We start from the raw sequence: 19,617 nt of genomic DNA on the forward strand, positions 1-19,617 counted from the left end.
AAATCTCTTATCAAACACATGCACAAATTATAGTTTTTAGGTAAGACCTCATTCAGTAGTACGATACAACATTTTTAACCGACAATATCACCATTCATATTTGGTTATCAGAATCATAATAAAAGATAGAAAGAAGAAATATAACTTATATTTCACAGCAGTGTCTTGCCATAACAAGGCACAGTAACTTCCTTGTACTTTGTACCTACAAAACAATACATCAAAACTGAACTACAAGGTGTTGGGAGTCTGTGACATTCCTATGGCATTGTATTGTTCCTTGTATTGTTCCTTTTCACACAAAGGTGGCCCAACTCACCAGGTTATTCAGATCTTAACCATTAAATGCAGGTCTTGTTTTGTCTTCTATAGAAGCCCTAGAAAGATTTTTTAACTGATGTGGGGAAATAGGGGAGACTTGGGTTAGTTGTCACTAGGGATGGGTACTGAATTAGGTACTTTTGTAGGTACCGACCGAATCCTGTTAAAAGTACCGGGTACCGATTCACAAAAAACCAAAGAGCACCATGTTTAGGTTCCTGAATACATCCTTGTAACTTTGAGGGAGTGGAAGAGTAGGAGATTTTACATGCTGGGCATGAACACAGCACTAAAAGGTTATATATTGAATAATAAATATGTTCAACCGAAATAAAATTAGATTTTGTCATTGAAAAATTTGATATTTATTATCACATAAACACAAAAAGTACCAAAAATTGGTACCGCTGTGTACTAGTACCGATTGCCAGGTACCGGGCATTGGTACCATATCGTTTCAAGTGTGAAGGGTACCCATTCCTAGTTGTCAAAATGCTTATTCAAGCCAAAGATAGGACAGTTTGTCATCATGTTCATATATAACACTCAACTTTATGCTTAAGACCAGTATTGGTTGTCACATTGTTTATTCTCCTGTGAGCTACTCATTATTATGACATATTGGCGTAGTCAGTCCTACATTAAACCCAAGCCCAAGCTCACATAAGGAAACAGCTGGTTATTAATCACCACAGACAATCTGACACACTGTATATGGAACAGGTTGATTCAGTGGCAGAGCAGTAACCCAATAGGTTAAGTCTGTTTGGTCTGAAATTGATCAATAATATGCTGATAAACAATACAGCATCATCTATAGGTCAGTCAGGTGGGTAAATTTCCAAAGAACTAATATTAGTGAAGGATTTTGGTATATTTACATTCAAAAGGGAATCCATACAGGGCAGCCCATGGGAACGACACAGCAGACCTCCAGCTCCCTTTGTTTTTAGTAGAGCCTTAACAAGTCTGCTTATAAACCACCTGTTTTTTTTTATTATTGTTATTTTGATAAAAGTAATGTGCCGCTGACTTGTTTACGATACTGTGAGTGAGAGCAAAGTTGTTGTGTTCTGTCAGGCCCCTGGGTACAAGCACCCACACACATATCTACAGCCAGCCACATATGCAAATGATAGAGCAATTGTAGATATACAAATATGTACCCATGGTCCACACACCCTAATGGCCTCCCTCCCTCTGGCTAGCTCAATGGCTCATTTAGATATCTGCTCGGTTTATTATGTGAATAAGTCACGGCTGGCTTGTTACGACCCTCTAGGTTCCTGTTTCTGCTGTGTAGCTGAGATGTGTGGTGCTCAATTAGGCTGCCTGGCTAGCAGAGTTAACCCTTCGCGCCTGATAAGCGTTTTTTTTCCTTTGCCAGATGGGGTCGGTACAGTACGTGGGGGGTTCCAGGCAGGGATCAAAAGATCAATCCTAATACAGTGCTACCAGGCTGACCTCTCAGATCTAATAAAGGTGCCATCTCTCACCCATGGGGGCCATTCAAGGCCTCCCACCACATGAACAAACCTGGTATCTTTAAATTAGCTGACTCGCACGCCCTGCAGGTAATTGCATTAGTTTATCAATGTTCACCACAATTTATTACTTACTCCAGCACCAGTAAGATCCTGGTGTTAATGTCCTCTGTGAGGAGACAGCCTTTGTGTTTGTGAGCGTGTGATTGTCTCTTTGCAAATAAAAAAAAGTAAACACAGTGACACCAAGAGGTACAGTCAGAGTTTTATTGCAAATGGCATACAGTAAAAAAAAAAGGCGTAATAAAGTTTATTAATGCAGCACAAATCAAAACCTAATGTTACATGGGGCTTTACAAAATGTGATATCTCAACTATAAAATGCACAACAAGGTAGGAATAAAGGCTGGAGACAGATTAAATAAAGGGATTTTAAAACAACTGTTCCCTCCAAATAAATGAAAGATGAGTGAAACACTACTGGACAAAATATTTCTTCTGAGAAGATTCAAGAAGGATCTAGTGAGTTAGGTTTCCTCAGAAGAAAACCTGAAGAATAAATGCTCTGACTCCTTTAAGGTGACCTTTTAGTACTCCTAGATATGCATTTCTGATCTAAGTTGTAACCTTAAATGTCATTACACACCATATTTGGTCGTCTATATAACTAATCAGTGACCTTGCTGCTGTTTTTGTGGTGTCAGATGAGTTCTTTCTGCCCATTTCTCCTCCTCACTATCCGTCAGTGATCATTAGAGCTGAATCAATGGTTTTAAAACTTTATATCACAGCAGACTTATGTCCCTTAATAGGCGCTTAAATCAGATTGTCTTTCATTACACTAAAAACAATATCACTGTCTGCACTTTTCACTGGAGTTCTGTGGCCAGAGGCAGCTGCCTGCCTGCCTCACATCTGTATGCATTATGGATCTGTCGGAGGTAATAAACAGACCCTGCTCTTATTCCTGCTTCCTGCTATCATTATTCGTGCCCCTCAGATGGATTATGGCCCACTGTGCAACATGTAGATGAGTGGCGCTCCTCTGATTGCCTTATGGCCATCAGGCTTTGCATATTTACTGCCCATGAATCACAGAAAATTCACAGCAACATATTCCGATCCTCCTCCCGCCACCACTTCCTACCCTCCTCTCTGTTTAACACTCTCTTACTTGTCTCACTTCCTTTCTTGCTCTCACTGCGTCCCTCTTCTCTTTCCCTGTGCCTTGATCCTGCTCCATGCATTCCCAGCAGCTTAATTAAAGCATGTATTATTAATACTCTTATATCTTTGTCCATCCTTCTTCCCTGTTCATATGACTGCTACATTAAGTGTAAATTGTTTCGCTGTAATTCCCTTTTAATGCCCCTGTTATAATCAGTGTTTCTGGTGAGTGGAGGCAAGGGAAGGGAGGGAGGAAGGAAGAGAAGGCGACCAAGATCATAAGCTTTAACTGTAACGTACTGTTTGATGTGTGGCTGGCTTGCTGCACTCCTCGTAATTAGGTCTGTTTTACAAGTCTAATGTACATGGTGCCAATCTGCAAAAAATATGAGATTAATAAAGGGAACTTGTCGAATGACTGGGTTTGGCGTTTTGGCTCTCTGCAGGACTCTGGGGAAAAAAAAAGCACACCTCAGAGCCTGTAGATATTATTTTCTTCCAGCAGATAACTATTGTCCTGTGAAAACTGAACATAACCCTGACCTGAAGACCTCCCGATTCCTCTCTTATTATTCTGCAATTCACAGTTGTTTTAAAACACTTTCTCTCCAGCCTTTTGGTGCCTGTTCATCGCTCATACTCAGAGCTTGTAATATTACTTTTCCTGAAAATCTACTACCAGTCAGTATCTCTTTCAAGAAGCGATTTCCAAGATACTCCAATCACAACTATGATGGATGCAAATCTTATGTATAAAAATGTCATCTTGATAAAAAAAATGTGTTGTGCATACATTCATGATGTAAAGGTTGAATCTTTTCTCTCTTGTACCGTTGTAAAATAAAAATCTATGGTTTTGAATTAATATCTAATAGCATCTTATTGAATGGAAACTATTTTGTTTTTATATTAAAAGAAAATAGTGAAAAAAGTCCAGAAGGTCAATTCTCCCACTGTGAGCCTAATTCAACCAGATAGCAACATTTAACACACAGCCTTACCATACCTTAAAAGTCTGACAGAGCAGTAAACATGGATGCAGTTCTTTCTAAAAGAATTCAACCTGATCTGTGCATCTCTAGAATAAGGAACAAAACAGTAAATTTTGTTGAGTTTATGTTAGTAAAGATCAGCTTTCTGATCAGTGTGATACGCACAGAAAAAATAGTGCTTCTGATTGACCACACTTACTGAATATAAGGACACAGGATGTGAGAAATATACTTATTTAGCTTTAGATGTTTGAAAAAAGGCAGTGAGTTAGTGGAGGCCTAGTGGAAAACTGTACGGAAGAAGGATGTGGTTGTTATGAAGTCATCAATGGCTTCAAAGGCCCTGTTTACATGACGTTTCATCTGTAAACGCTAAAACGCAGAGAAAAAAATCTGCATTTACACAAAACGTTGAGGGACTGAAAACGCTGTTGTAAGCATTCCAGGCCTGCAGGTGGTGCTATAACTGTCTTGTTCAGAAGCAGCTTCTGGAAGATCTCCACCTTAGTAGAGTTGAGCTGATCATCTGGTGTATTGGGGAATACTAAGTGCATAAGTGGAGTAACAGATGCACATTTTGTTTGAAGACAGTTAGCCGATTCAGCAGATTGAGCTGCACAAGCACGACACAGTAGTTCACGACGATCATAACAACGGTACTGTTGTCCTGTTGCATGTGCTTGCACGTGACGTCAGCGTTTCCACTGAAAACGCCATGTTACTGTTTATACAGCAACGGTGTGAGCAGGGTTTCAAAAAAATCCCACTCTGGAGGCCGTTTTCAAAAGTTTGCGTTTTAGGTCTGCTGAAACTCCATTTCCATGTAAATGCCAGGCTGAAATGCAACAAAACTGTGGCGTTTCAGCCTAAAACTGTTGTCGTGTAAACGGCCCCTAAAACAGGGTTTGAGATCAAATGATGGTGGCTGCTGTAATGAAAACACTGACTGAACTAAGAGTTGGTCAGTCTTAGGCCCCGTTTACACGGAGACTCCCGCAACGATTCTTCCTTTGCGTTTTCAAAAGCCACCCGCATTTACATGAGGACGGCGTGAAAACGATCCGCGTTTATACGACTCCAGGAGGAGAAGTCTCCTCTTCTGTTCTTTCTTTTTCTGCCGTTTTGTTGTGTGAGACGGTCGGCAATCCAACCATAACGCGCATTACCGCCAACTACTGGCTCAACTGGAAATGTGGCTGAGCGCGGAGCCTTCACCTAAAACTGCGAGTGCGCATGCGGTGACGTCAGCGTTTCACCCTGAGACGCTCCGCTGTTTACCTGGTGTTTACACGAAGCTGGATGGAGGAGCGGATTCAGATCTTTCCACTCTGGGGAGCGTTTTCAAAAGTTTGCGTTTTCACTGAAAACGCAATGTGGTCTCGTCTAAACGGCAGGCCAAAACGCAACGAAATGTTTGCGGAATCGACCGTTTTCGGCGTCGTGTAAACGGGGCCTTAAAAAGCATTGCGAAAGTCTCACTTTTATACAATTGCCTGTTTATAATAAGTTTTGCAGTAATGGGACAGACCTTACCTTTTTTTCTACATTTGCTTCTAAAATAACAAACACCTTGGCAAGAATCATATTCTGCCAACAGTGGGTGATGGTGCTCATGGGAAACAGAGTATTTATTCCACTGTCGTCAACACTACTGATTCAGGCCAAAGGTGTCACTGGAATCAATGCTAAATGGATAGCTCTAGCAGAGCTTTTAAACGGGTGAAGAGGTGGAGCTGAGGTGGGCCTTAAGCCGACAACAGCTATCAGCTATTTGTCAAGCTACCTAACTTTAAGTTTTACTCAGCCACATCCCTGATAATGCAACTCTTTGGATCATTTTCGGTCTTAATATCTTGGAGATGGAGTAATTAAAACAGTTCACCCCCTTACTTTAAAAAGAATGTTTCAATAAGGACATTAATAGTGAATCCTTTGCTTTCTGAGCCGGGCTCAAGTGAACACCAGATGGATCTTCAGTTCTGTGCACCTCTGCACTAGCTTCATTTTTTGCCACCTGAAGTCGACCCTGCCTGATAATCTTGCTGAACCGATCAATCTGAAGTCCCTTCAAACCTTAAAGAGAGGTCTCTGTTTTTAGCACAGGAGATTTCCGTCTCCTGCCAAAGACACCCTGCTCTTCCCTCATCTAGTCATCATGTCTAATGAAATGGTGTTGATGCCCTGCAATTTATCAGTGGCAGGGTTCTTGGTCCAGCATTATTGATTGGAGATGGCCAATTGGCTGGGAGGGTGCTGTAAACTGGGTGATTTAAACCCTACATTCTTCATTGTCACATGATGGGTGCAGAATGAGATTGTAAGAGTCCAGATGAGTGTGGGGGCAATAAATAACAGAAAGGAAATATAATCTGGCAGACGGACAGCTGCTGTCGATAGCATCGGTGTCTCTAATGTCCTCGGAGTGATCATCAGGGCCGGATGATTAGCTGTAGAGTACGGTACTGTAAAAAATGGTGCAGGGACATTTCCTCTTTGTATCAGGGCTCTGTAAGTGCCAAGACAGATGTTACATGAGTAATGACAAAACTATCATGTCACAAAGAGGCCAGACAGCATCGAGTAGTGAGCAGGTAACAGAGGAAAAGTGTGAGGGCCCGGTAATACCGTAAAGCAGTGTTTAAATATTTTAATTTCATTTGTCAGAGGGGCCCCTCCCTCGCACTCCATTACCCTGCCAACCATCCTTCATCAGCTGAATGAGTGCATTATTCATTAGCACTAATTATTTTCACATAACGTCTGCCCCGATATATTTAACCTCCACATTACACCCGGGATAATGGCCTTGTAAAATTGAATTGCGAGAAAGAAGTGGAGTTGGAAAGCTCATTTAAAGAACATAAGAGGAAGGGGAAAAAGTGAGGGAGGGGATTTTTTTTTTGAAGCAGCTGGAGTAGGGGGGGTTGACAGGGAGAGTGTTAAACACTTTGGGACATGGAGCCCCAGAAGTGATGGGACATTTGTTCCTGTCTCATTTGCATGCTAAGAGAAGAGCCCGGTGGTTCTCGGTCAGGTTGAAGAAGACCTAGATGCCCCGTGGGTTGAAGGTGCCCTGCAGCCACATAGTCAAGATGAGCTCTTCCTCACCTGACACATGACCTCAAACATTCACATGATGGTGGGAACAGGGGCCAGACAGAAAAGTTTTTGTCTCCCATTCCCTACTTCTGCTCTTCTGTCGTCATATCCTTTGGCACCTTACTTTTCTCCCTCATCGAGCTTTCTTGTTTAGCTCTTTATTCAGCTTTTTACCTTCCTAAGCTCCACTGGTGACTGAAATAAGGTTGAACCATCCACTCAGGGCTCTGCTCATACTCCCCACTGAGAAGTCCTGACATTTTCCATACAGACAAACTTCAAAACAAACGGAGGACCAAAGAGGGCTTTATTCCCTGCTTTGTTTATTCATGAGCCTGACATTCACCAGCATGCAAAATTTAGACCCAAACAGGGCTTGCTGCTCCACTTGCTTTATCTCGGTTCTCCTCTGGGCTGGGGTTGTGACCCCACGCCACAAAAATAAATACAAAGTCTTGCCTTTGCACAAATAAAGTACATAATGTGGTGCACACATAAGACAAGTTTATACTTCTGCTTGACTCTTTAACATAGTGACCGATTTGGTTGTGAGCACTGCATACTTTCATGCCATGTGTCCGCTTGGCTCTGCAATACTTCACCTAAAGGTTGTAAGCTGTGTGATTTCTTTGCTGTATCACCTGTTCACAGTCCAGTTATGTGCTTTGCTTCTTTATGGGTTTTTTATATAAATTGAAGCAGATAAATGTTGGCATTAATGATACAGAAATGATTTCTAAGAAGGTTAGAAAGGATATTTCAGTTGAGATCATAGACTGTATATAGAGTGGACAGCATAGCTTCACCTTTTACCATTGTACAGCTGGTTACCTCCACCAAAAAGGTTATGTTTTTGGGAGAATTTGTCTGTCTGTTTGTTTGTCTGTGAATAACATAACTCAAAAAGTTATAAATGGATCTTCATGACATTTTCAGGAAATGTTCAAAATGGGATAAGGAGGTGATCCATATCACCGTCTGGATCCAGGATTTTTTTAAAGGATTCTTTATGATTGTGAGATAGGGCCGTTTTCACCCTACATGTATATAACTCTATGACAAATGGTCGGATTGCTTTGCAAAACAATACAAGACAAGGTCACAATAAATTCTGACAGATGTAAAAGTATGATCCACATCCTGGCAATATTCTGGATACTAAGATCCAGAATAAGAAATATGCACTGGGTCATCATAATTTTCAACACTATCAGGTAACAAATTATCGTACAAACCTGCAACTAACACTAAATTGTAGCAGACAGTCTGCTGAAAGGGAGCATAACATTAAAGTAGGACTAAAGTGTTGCTTGAGAATCATAATATGCTTGGTGGAGGTCTGCACTCTCTGTCTTCAAAAACGATTTTTACCCTTCATCAATTAGAAACTTGCTGATATCACAAAGAGCTGCATCACATAAATTTTATGTTGACAAATGATTTGAGCTTTGTTTCTAACTAGATTCAAAGCTCTGTAACATCTCAGCAGCATATTGCAGACTGTTACAAAAAGCAGCGTTTTTTTATTTTCTCTGTGACTTGAAAACACATTCTTTCGCTTCCCCTCTCTGGTATCCTGAGTGATGTAGCAAACGGTGACCACGCTCCTCTCCAGGCTATGTAAGAGTGAGTGTGAGCTTCATATGCTCAACACTGGGTATAATTGCAGTTCATTTCAGCAGGGAAAAAAATATTATTCTCACGCCTTTCTGTGTTAGGCCCAGAAGGCAGCAATCTCTATGTGTAAAGTATCTGTCTCTCTGACATTTAGATTTGCCTTTTAAAGATGACATTTTTCATAACTGGCACTTCTGCATATGTTTTCTAAAGGCAACAAAATGATTCTTTTACATGGTAGTCAGTATGCTCACATAAGTGTGTGATTCATCCAGGCTTATGCTGTTTTTTTCCCCCCTTTGTAATGTTGATGTTTTTTCATAAAGCAGTGTCTCAGCTGCGCTTATTTGAGCCTTACCTTTACTTACATTCCTTTGGAGTCTATAGCTGCATTAAAAAAAGTCTCAATACTGTGAATCCCAGGTGAGTGTGAGCAGAAGTTACCGTTTCTTTGCTCTGTTAGCAATGACTGGAGTCAGATGAGAGCAGTTCACCTGTTGGAAAAAGTACACATCAGGTCGTATTGTCATTTATGTGTGATTTCTTTGTGTCACATTTATATGTGTATGTGTGAGAACAGCTCTGTGGGTTTGGATGGCAGTTGATAGGTTTTGTCTGGCTGAGGATTAATGTTGTTCTGAATGTACAGTTATCGAGTAGAAATGCTCATCTGTGAATGACTTCTTTGACTTGCTGGAGATTTCCAATTACTGCTCTCTGGTGCCTCGCGCTGAACCTTTATCCATTCTGCAAATGGGCATGCTACCCCTAAATAATTTCCTCAACAAAGATGGTGCCACACATTATGAAATATTCAGAACTCAATTTTCCTGCTCTATCAGACTTTGGAGGGATCCATAATTACATGATAATCCACAGTGTAATTCATTTTTGGGTACTTTGGGAATCTGCGTCCTCTCCAGAGTGAAATGTTTAATGCGTTACTGAAATGGGATGGAGTCTGCTTGAGGCATTTGGGATTGTTTTTACGGTATTATGTCCAACAATCATGTTTCATGATTATTTACTAGAAGTCTGATCCCTTCAGGGTCATTTGAGGGGTCAAAACCATAATACTGTTCTAGTAGCCTGCAGAACGTAAATGAAAAGAGGCATGATTCAAAACAGTTCTTACAGAGTCTGCACAACTACCTAGACACATCCACTTTCCTCCGAAGTGGCTGTTACCTTCTGAGAGTGGCAGGTTTATGTTAAAGAACTAACAGCACTCTATTACAGCGTCATTTGAAATATAGTACAGAGAGCAAAAAAGTGCGTAGTGGTGTTGGATTATGGTTTGCTGGCCTGAAGAGTGTTAAGTTCAATAAATGTGCAGCACAAAACCACACTAAGAAAAAGCATGTTTCTGATATACTGGCATCTTAAAATACACAGATAGGGTCTGTTATGTTTGCCATTAGGCCAAAATGTGAGCATACAGTGGTCCCCAAAATGAGAAGGAGTACATTATCTGCCGCCTTGTACTCGTAAAGGTTTATAATGTATCAAACAATTTAGACAGCACTTTCTCACCATATGATATTTAAGAAAGTGCTCCATAAAAAACCCTAACCCAATAAAATTAAATGGAGCTGCTGACATTTTTAGTATTGCATTATTGTAAGCCAGCCCTTTAACGGCATGTGAGTGTGTGGCTGTGTGTGTATGTGTGTGATCACTGGATGAGGTAGAGAGTCAAACAGCTGTCAGTCACAGCGACAGAGCGTTCAGTGAGATGATGTTAACGGCGCTCCTGTTAAAATGTGAAGTGATAACAGTGCTGAGCTTAAAGGCCAGAGCTGACACAGAGCAGAGCAGAGCGCTGCGGCGCAGAGAGGTGAGGGAGGCTGAACAGGTGAGACACGGTGTATCCAGAAAGTTCCTTCAAAAACTATTTATTGCTCCTGATCTTTTCCATCATTTATACTTTTCCAAAAATGAATAAAAGTGGGATAAAGCTGTCTTTGGAGGTTATCGACAAGAAAGACTTACTGTTAAATTAAAAAGGGTCTCTTTAAATGGATCCAGATTCATTAATAACTTCAGTTTTAAACTCACATTACTTGTTAGATGAAGATTAGCAATGTGAAGTCAAGGGGCTGGATTCGTATAAATAAGTTGTAAATCAAAGCTCTAGTTCTGGTTCTTGACAGAGACACTGTTTTCAAGAAGAGAAACTTGTCAGGCAAAGTAAACTGAGGTTGGATAGATTGTACAAATGACAACAGATGCGTTGAGTGCAATTGTGGGTTGTGTGACACAGCCGAATAGAAAAGACTTTAGTTGGGCCAAATTTCCAACACTTCACCATAAGCTTTTTACTAATTTTGTCAGTCTGTGTTTTGCTGTTGAGTATATTTTACTTTAGAGATTCTTTACTGATGCTCTTTTAGTCGGGCAATTTGAAACATGTGTTATAGCCTCACACACTGCAAAAACTGAAATCTGAGCAAGTGTTAGTGTCTTTTTTTGTCCAGAATATCTCATAAGACTTAATGTAAGCCACATTCAGGAAAAAATCTGTAAAAAAACAAAACAAATTTTAAGACATTAAAAAACAAAACAAATACCTGAGTTGCTTTTAAAGAGTTGAAAAAAGGGGCCAATGGGGTAAGGGGAATTTTAATTGTCAACTTTCTTCAAAAAGAATGTCTTAATTGAAGGAATTTAGCAAGTACATTTTTTCTTATTCCATCAGAATAGTTTTTCAAACTTATTGCAAGCAATTTGGGTATAAGTTTTGTCTTTTGATATAATGTGGATCATGTAAAGATGTTTTTATTAGTGTACAAAATATAAACACCTGCTTAGATTTAAGTTTTTTTCAGTGGAAAACAAAAGGGAGCTCAAGATGTAGTTAGTGATTCTTTGTGTGTGTGTCAAACAGTTTCTGAACTCATACACACTTCTAAAAACGTAGACCATGACAGCTTCAAAAACAAAGTCACTGACCTTCTGTGGATGCTGAGTCAGGGCCCTGGTCTCAGTCCAACTGAAAAAATGTTTCTAGAGTGGAAAAAAAGCTGAATTTGTCTGAGTGGAACTGCTTCAGATTGCTGAATCAGGATGATCAAATTTGATTGAGACTAATACAGCCTCATAGTCGTATGGCTGCCAAAGGTGCAGTTCCTCTGAGGGGATAAATACACAAATAATTATTCTGTATTACACAATACATGATAGTTAGATGTACTTTTCAGTTTTTTGTGTGTAAAGAAAACATAAAATCTCCAATCTAACTTTTGTCTACATCTGTTAAAGGTTGCTGATGTGGTCAGTTTTCACAGCACTGCACATGTCAGTCTGTTGTTAACTCCATTCGTCATTTCCCTCTAAAAAAAAAAAAAGAAGACATTTTTGTCAGCGTAATCAAACTCTGATGCCTCTCATTTTCTCGACACCATTTCGTGATGAATTCCCATCTGCAAAGTATTTCCGAATACTTTGCCCAAGGAGGTGTAATTTAAATAATATCAGTCACCGTGCTGCTGCCAGAATAAGAATTATGTCCGCACTAATATCTCATCTGACACGCAGCAGAGGAAAGACTTTTGTCCTGAATAACAAAAATGCAATAATTCACTGAACATTATTATCACCCTAATTATAATGGGAAATATGGTCGGATGTCTTTTCCTGCTTGGATCCAGAACAAATTAGTTAAAGATCTGTTACGTTCAGGATGGTTGACTATCAGTCATTCAAAGACCAAAACAGAGATGTGTGATGGTTGTAAATCACCAGATAAATTGGGCAAAATGAGGCAACAAACTAAAAGACACTCAACTCCAACTCCCCTGGTCTCATTTAAAGGTCACATGAACCATATAAATATTAAACATTCATATCAAATTTACCACAGTGTGCAAACTAACCACACACCAAGAGTCATCCTATTTTCCCAGAGACATATTTTCATAATTATATCACTATAACAAATTTAATCAGAGCAATCAGCACTGAACATTTTTGCCTCCGAGGAAGCAGAGGTCTCAGTCAGTCACAGACGCACTTCTTGGTCATTCTCTATTAATTTGCAGAGTGTGTTCTCACAGTGTCAGGGTCCTGGCAGTGTCGGTCCCCGATGACTGCTACCTCGGAGCCGGCTGCACGAGGGGGGCCCTAATTAGACTCTCATGTGTATTTAATGGACTTGCTGCCTTTGGTCCTGTGAGAGGGCGCCTGATGCTACAACCTCTGTGAGAATGTCGCTACACACATGGGAGACACTTTGCAGAGGGGCTCGGGTGCAACAATTGTAATGTGTGTGTGTGTGTGTGTGTGTGTGTGTGTGTGTGTGTGTGTGTGTGTGTGTGTGTGTGTGGTTGATTGGGTCCAAACCTGAGGCGATACTGAATTCTTCTGGTGTTTTCTGACATTATGTCTCATCTGGCGTATTTCCATCCTTACTCTGGTTCGGGCCTTTCTGACTCTGAGAAGTAAACACAAACACCAAAAACTTACCTCTAGTTGTCATTCTTTAGTGTTTGTTTAGTTTTGCAGCTTAACTTTCTTGTAAATTAACAGAAATCCTAATTCATTTTTAGGAATTGTAAGAGACAGTGGCATAAACAAAATCCAAGTCTAACCGCTCACATGCATATTTGACCAGGTTCAGGTTGTTTTGCACTGATATCCATCCATCCATCCATCCATCCATCCATCCATCCATCCATCCATCCATCCATCCATCCATCCATCCATCCATCCATCCATCCATCGCTTCTTTTCCCATCCAGGGTTGCTGTTTTCTAAAATAAGTTTTTATCTGTTATAAGAACACATTTAGCTGAAGGTAAGGCTGTTTGTGCCAGGAGATGTGACTTTTATTATTTTGATAGAGTTTCTATTTTGTGAGTTCTCTCTTTACCTAGCCTACACAAGTCTCTCAGAAGCTTAGCATCAAACATCATGCTTGTGACTTAAGAATCATCTCAAACCCTAAGAAAATCCAGGGCTGGCCATTCCAAGAGTTAGAGCAAAATGTGGAGAAGCAGTGTTTTCTTATTATGCAGCCCAGGCCTGGAGTAAGTGCCCATGTTATTATATCTTTGAGCCAGTTTTAATGATTTAAAGGTTGTTTTTTTTAACTGAGTTTAACTGAAATATTGTGATAAATTCATTTTCTTCCGGATCTTATTTTACATTAGAAATTTTGATGTATTTTATGGACAGTGCTTTTGAAATCAACTTGTCATGCTTTCACTGGATATCTCTTAAAGGAAATACACAACAGGGGGGGAAAAGGGGGAATATGCGTCATGCTTGGGCCTAGAAATGACAAAACAATAGAGATAGTTGTGAGTCTTAGATTTGTGATTTTAAGAACGTCTTTCTAATTAACTTTTGTCATACGTGGGGAAAAAAATCGAGAAAGAAGTTTTTGTCACCTTAACATTCAAATTCTTTTTTTTGTTAGTGGTATTTATGATGGAAACATGATGCTGAACCTTTAATGTAAATAGCATTAATTTTTTTTCTCTTAAATCAACAGTGAACACAGTAAAGAAACACTTTACAGCGACGTCACAGTTTAGTTTTGGTTTGATACGAGTAGCTCGTGGCTGCTTAAACTCTCATACATTTGAATGTTTTTACTTCCAGAGCGGTAATGAGGACAGACATCTGGACCAATCTCACAATATAGAGCTGTGATAAATGTGACCCCTGTGGTAAGCCTTTGCCCCCAACCCCTGCAGGACACATAAAGCAGGAGCACAGCCCCTGTTAAAGGGCTACACAGGAACATAAATCGCTTGTGCTGCTTCTTTAACTGTCCAATTTGCATGGCCCCTACACAAAGAGGCTAATGATGTTTTACAAGACAAACATGCGCAAACATATCCCCCAAAAAGGTTCATGAGGCAGGTACATAAAAAGGTGGCTCTTGTTTTTGTGTACAGTGGATAGTATTTGTGCAGTATGGCTAGAACCCCAGACCGTCTAATGAGATTAAATTTTAGAAAACTGCATGAACAAACATAATGAAAAGAGGAAATCTTTGAAAGAGAAGGAAAACATAAAAAAAGAGCAAAAAGGGAAACACAGAGAAAGAAAATAAAGAAGGAGGACTGCCGATGGGAAAAGGCAAGATTAAGAGGGTGGTGGGATGGGAGTGTGGGTAGTTTTATCTGGTGGGCAGGGAGACGGTGGCGGGAGGATCTGTCTCTGTTAGAGAGAACACGGCCCTGTTATTAAAGCCATTCATCATTGGCTGAATATTCTCCCTTTAATAGGCTCTGTCGTTAATTACCCAACTTTGTCAAGATAAGGAGTCAGGGGCTCTCTGTTTTTCTCGACCCATACACAGATAGACAGAGCGCGCACACACACACACACACACACACACACACACACACACACACACACACACACACACACACAGTCTCATAAACTCACATACTTGAGCGCATCATGTATTGAAGGGACACGTTTTCACAGATACACACACAGACACACACAGACACATAAAGATGAGCATTTACAGCTTCTTCCTCCCTGTTTTGAGAAAAAAAAAGAAAAACCTGCACAAGATCACACAATCCCATTCAACAACCCTGCTCTAGAGAGGCATTGATTTAAAAATGCTCACATTTTCTCATGACCCCATAGTTTGTGTTATAGTTGTGCTGGATGAGCTTCCTTCAACCCACCGGCTGTTGTTGTCTATCATCATCTGGTGATGCCATGCAAGATATACCTCTTGGGACTGGTAGCCTTCTACTAAATCCTGTGTAGCCAGCAGTTAGCTTTCACTGACTTCCAAGATTCCCTTTGTAGTGTCCATGAGTACAAAGTAAATGTCATTTCTTGGTCTGTCACATTTGAGTAGTGCCTATTTGTCAATGTTTGTCAAGATGGGCTGAGAAGACAATGTGATGGTAGACACTGTGTTGACATTGTGACGTACAATATAAACAAGTAGTTTGGGTTCATCATGATGAAGATTAGCTAAAAGTGTGCACGCACTTATTATTTGTGAGAGATGAATAAATCATGGTAACATTACTGCCAATAAAGTATTATTCTGTTTGGTTATGTTCTGCCTGTTTTTGCTCTCTATACTGTTTTTTTGAGTATGCTGATATGTGATTGGTCAATAATTCTCAAACTATAAATGTAGGTGAAACCAAAACCAAACACTACCTCATAATTTTACCTCATGCTTCTAAGAAATGTATCTAAAGTAAGTAATTGATTTTTTTCTTGGTGCAGAAAATCACACATTTTCGGGGTCAAATGTTAGCTTGTGTGGTTAAAATTCTTCCAAGTGAGTTAAATGTTCCTCAGTGATTGACAAAAATTGGATTCTTTCTTCCTCAACTTTACTTGTGACACAAATTATTTCCTTTTGTTTGTTTGGCACAACATGCATTTAAATGAAGATGTGATTATTTTTTCTTGAAAAAAAAAAATCTTACAGAATCTCAAACTTAATCAAAAACAGCATATAAAAATGTGAATTCAATCTCTGCTAAAAACCTGTATGCTAAAAGAATAAGGTGAAAGTATGTGCATAAATAATGACACTCAACTTAGACATTTTGTATTTTATATCTAAGTAGTTTTAAGTATTTTCTTATTTGTTTTCTTTTTTAAACACATGAAAAGTAATCATTTCATGTACTCTCATATAAACTTGTATTGTGTGTTTTTTTTGTCCGCAAATCTGATCATTTGATCTGTTAATCATATAAAACAAAACCATTAAGGATGCTCCTCAGCACTTTGGGAAACTTTGGTGAGTTATTGCTTTTATATCTTAAACCTTTAATCACTAAACATTAAAACAACTAAATGTTAATGAGTAAGTATCAGGAAGTCAGCCCTTAAAAGAAAATAATTGTCAGTTGCTGCCAAAGCTTACAAGGCTACAGCAGAAAAAGGCCATAACAAGACTTGAAGGTCTCACTTTAATTTCAGCACATTTCTTACACACACACTACATTTCCTTACATTACATTACAGCCTCTGTGTTTTTCTGTTTCAGTAACAAAAAGCCAGTCTACTCATTACTTGTCTGTAGCAGTTTCTTCATTTGTGTTGAGCTAACTGTGATAGCTTCTCTGTACAGAGGGCTATAAAACCACAACCTCCAGCTCCTCCTCCCCTTTATCCAAAATCAGCCTCTTTTGTGGTCCTTTTATAATTAGCCACTTAACTATCCGAGTGGATGGAACTGCAGCTGTAAAGCATTTACAAGGGCACTCGACAGGACACGCCAGCACCTTTTGTTTAGCAATTAGTTTGTCTGTGAAGAGGACAAGACAAATAGGCTGGGAGAGCATCTGGTGGCCTCATAGCTCTTACTGAAAGAGAGACGGAGAGGGGAAAACGAGGCAGCGAGGGAGGAAAAGAGAGGTTCAGAGCCTATCAGCAACAATAAGGATCGTACCACAAGGATTTGCTACAAGGGCTGTAAAGTTTACCGTCTGAGGAAACTGATCTGGAAATGAATAAAGCTGCTCTGACAAATATGATGATAAGAGAGAGAGAGCGCTGTGTAATAGGGACCTATTTTTTTCCACACACTACTGATTAAGAACCGGCTAAGTGTCTGTAGAGATTCCCCTGTGCACCATGCAGCACGGGCAGAGTTTAGTATGCGTCCCAGTAGAGTTTCCTTTAGTACCCAGTCATTTACATTGTAGTTATCCGATGATAGAAGGAATTCAAAGCAGCGTGACAGCCCGCTCCATTGATCCCTTTGGCCTGATTAGCTCACCAGTGTACCGTCAAAGCAAACTAATCAGATACATTGATCACAGGATACTTTTTAATGCTTCCCCAGGCAATAATACGATTTTTCTCAAGTCAAATTACTAGTTAGTTATCTGTTCAGATGTGGTGCCAGACATTTGGGATTTTAACATTTCCTGTGAGATGTCAGTAAAAGTCGATGGCTTGATTTCAAAACTCTATAACTGCTGAGTGGTAGTACAGTAATGACGATAAAATGCCTTTTAATTCAAAGGAATGCTGTCATCATGTCTGTGAACTTTGATTTGTCAGATTTGCAGGAATTGCAGGCGTTACTCACATTCAGTTCACTCTCTGCCACTTTCCTTTTTGTCCAGAAGAGGCTGCTGTGTTCCCTGAATACACAACATTAGGTGGGTGGTAAGGAGAGATCCATCAGACTTCTTCCTACAAGACAGACAAGGAAATGTTTGGTGTTAAATTCAAAATCAAGTCATTTTAAGCACCCTCTTTCCTGAATGTGGAGATTGAACATTTTACACACATTTAAAGTATCCAAGTATTGAAATCTACTGCAAGTGAAAACAAATTCTTAGCTACAATTTCTTGTTCGAAGCATTTTTCTTATATTTGTTGACAAAAAAAGCCTGCTTTGTCCAATAATGGAGTAAATATTTTAGCTGTAAGCTGTCAGCGTTCAACCCCTAAACACTGAACACCCACTAATTGATTATTGATGTCATTTTCATCATTGACAGTAGGGGGCAGGGTCCATACATTGATTAGACTCCCATTATGTGCAAGCCTTGTAATCGTACTGTGATGCCTATTAACACACAGCAGACACAATAACACAGCTTTAAAGGAAACTTTTTCGCTCTTTAGCTTGACGCACACATTTATTCTCCCAGACTGTCTATGGAGTTCAAAGAACTGTGCTGCCTGTACAGAGAAATGTCTCTTTAAAATGATTTAAAGTCAAAACATCCTCAGATTAAAATATTCTTCATCCCATTCACACCAATATCTAAACAAGCCCCTTGAAAGAGCCTGAACAGCTGTAAGAGATACGAGCCTCTCTCTGATACCTGTGTTCCCATGATGCCGGTGATCAAACGCTGTGATAGCATAACATCCCTTCCTGTCTGTCACACCCTCAGGCTAAACATCAGCAGAGCGCCTTGCAGCTGGCAAATGTTCTCATGACAAAGTTAAAATGTCTCGATTAATATCTGACTACTCTGCTTTTTTTTTTTGTCACATAGCTCTGTTTCAGCTTTAGTTGCTTATGCAGCTTGTGATTTCTGTCAGAAACATCCTCTGTGGTAGTGTTACTGTATCAGCAGGGGGAGGATTCAGACAGGATTTGGTTCAGGGGTAGTGAGGAATCCCTTTGGTTGTTCGATGAGTGCTTTAGTTTACTGCTGCTTTATAAAGTGTGAGTTTTGGCAGTCCAGGTCTGTAAAATCAGCCAGTCAAAACAATATCTGAACTTAACAACACAGGAGCAGAATGACTCAAATATATTACTCGTTGGATATTTTGTTATAACCATGAATGACTGACAACTGATAGTTGGCAGCAATCTAGTGGAACCACTTTGGCCTCAGTCACACACAACAGAGTGACTGTAAAACACAAAGCCTGCATGAAGCCATCAGTTCAACAAATGAAAGAGCACCTTATACCTGCAATCTTTCATATGGTCAGCAGGGGGCTGCTCCACATGATGCAAAATGAAATGTTTATCTGAATAGAAATCCGTGAAAAACTGATGTAATTCTTGCTAATCAAACATTTTTAAAATCACTTTATGATCCAAATACACAATTCCAAGTCTTCTCCAGAGTGATGTTTGTTGCAATTGCTATTACCATACTAAATTGTATTTCATGTCTGCTGTTAAAATAAATATCTAAGTTGTTCCCATTTTTTTCACAAGGAACAATAAAGCAGAGTGAAACTACAGTGTGATTGATAAAAAACTGCCACCATGACACGCTAAATACACTGCATTATGTAGCCATGTCCATGTCATTTTAAATAAGCTCATTTCTGCCCCTCTAAAAAATCAAAATCATCAAAATGTTGAAGCTTAAAATACTCAAACCAGAAAAAAGGTACGAGGTGAGTGCTTCTTAAAATCACTGATAACACAACGACTTGAATGTCCCTATTTAAGTGGTTTTCCATTTCATTTGGGGCCTTAAAAACAAATCTCACTCATAGAAGACATT

The 19,617-nt window shown here is 39.7% G+C and overlaps 1 long non-coding RNA gene across 2 annotated transcripts in view; it reads right to left on the reverse strand.

The window, feature by feature from the left end:
* Positions 1–2,070: 2,070 nt before the first annotated feature.
* LOC141787322 (uncharacterized) overlaps positions 2,071–19,617 on the reverse strand; it is a 33,620-nt gene continuing 16,073 nt past the window's right edge. For both annotated transcript variants that reach the window (XR_012598055.1, XR_012598054.1), the window contains 4 exons: positions 17,721–17,827; positions 13,022–13,112; positions 11,633–11,672; positions 2,071–9,174 (listed from right to left, as the gene is read on the reverse strand). This is a non-coding gene — a long non-coding RNA (uncharacterized LOC141787322). The remainder of the gene's footprint in view (positions 9,175–11,632; positions 11,673–13,021; positions 13,113–17,720; positions 17,828–19,617) is intronic.

Source organism: Halichoeres trimaculatus, unplaced genomic scaffold (genome assembly GCF_033239565.1).
Source record: "Halichoeres trimaculatus isolate MK-OKI-2021-1 unplaced genomic scaffold, fHalTri1.1 fHalTri1_scaffold_3, whole genome shotgun sequence".
Taxonomy (NCBI): Eukaryota; Metazoa; Chordata; class Actinopteri; order Labriformes; family Labridae; genus Halichoeres; species Halichoeres trimaculatus.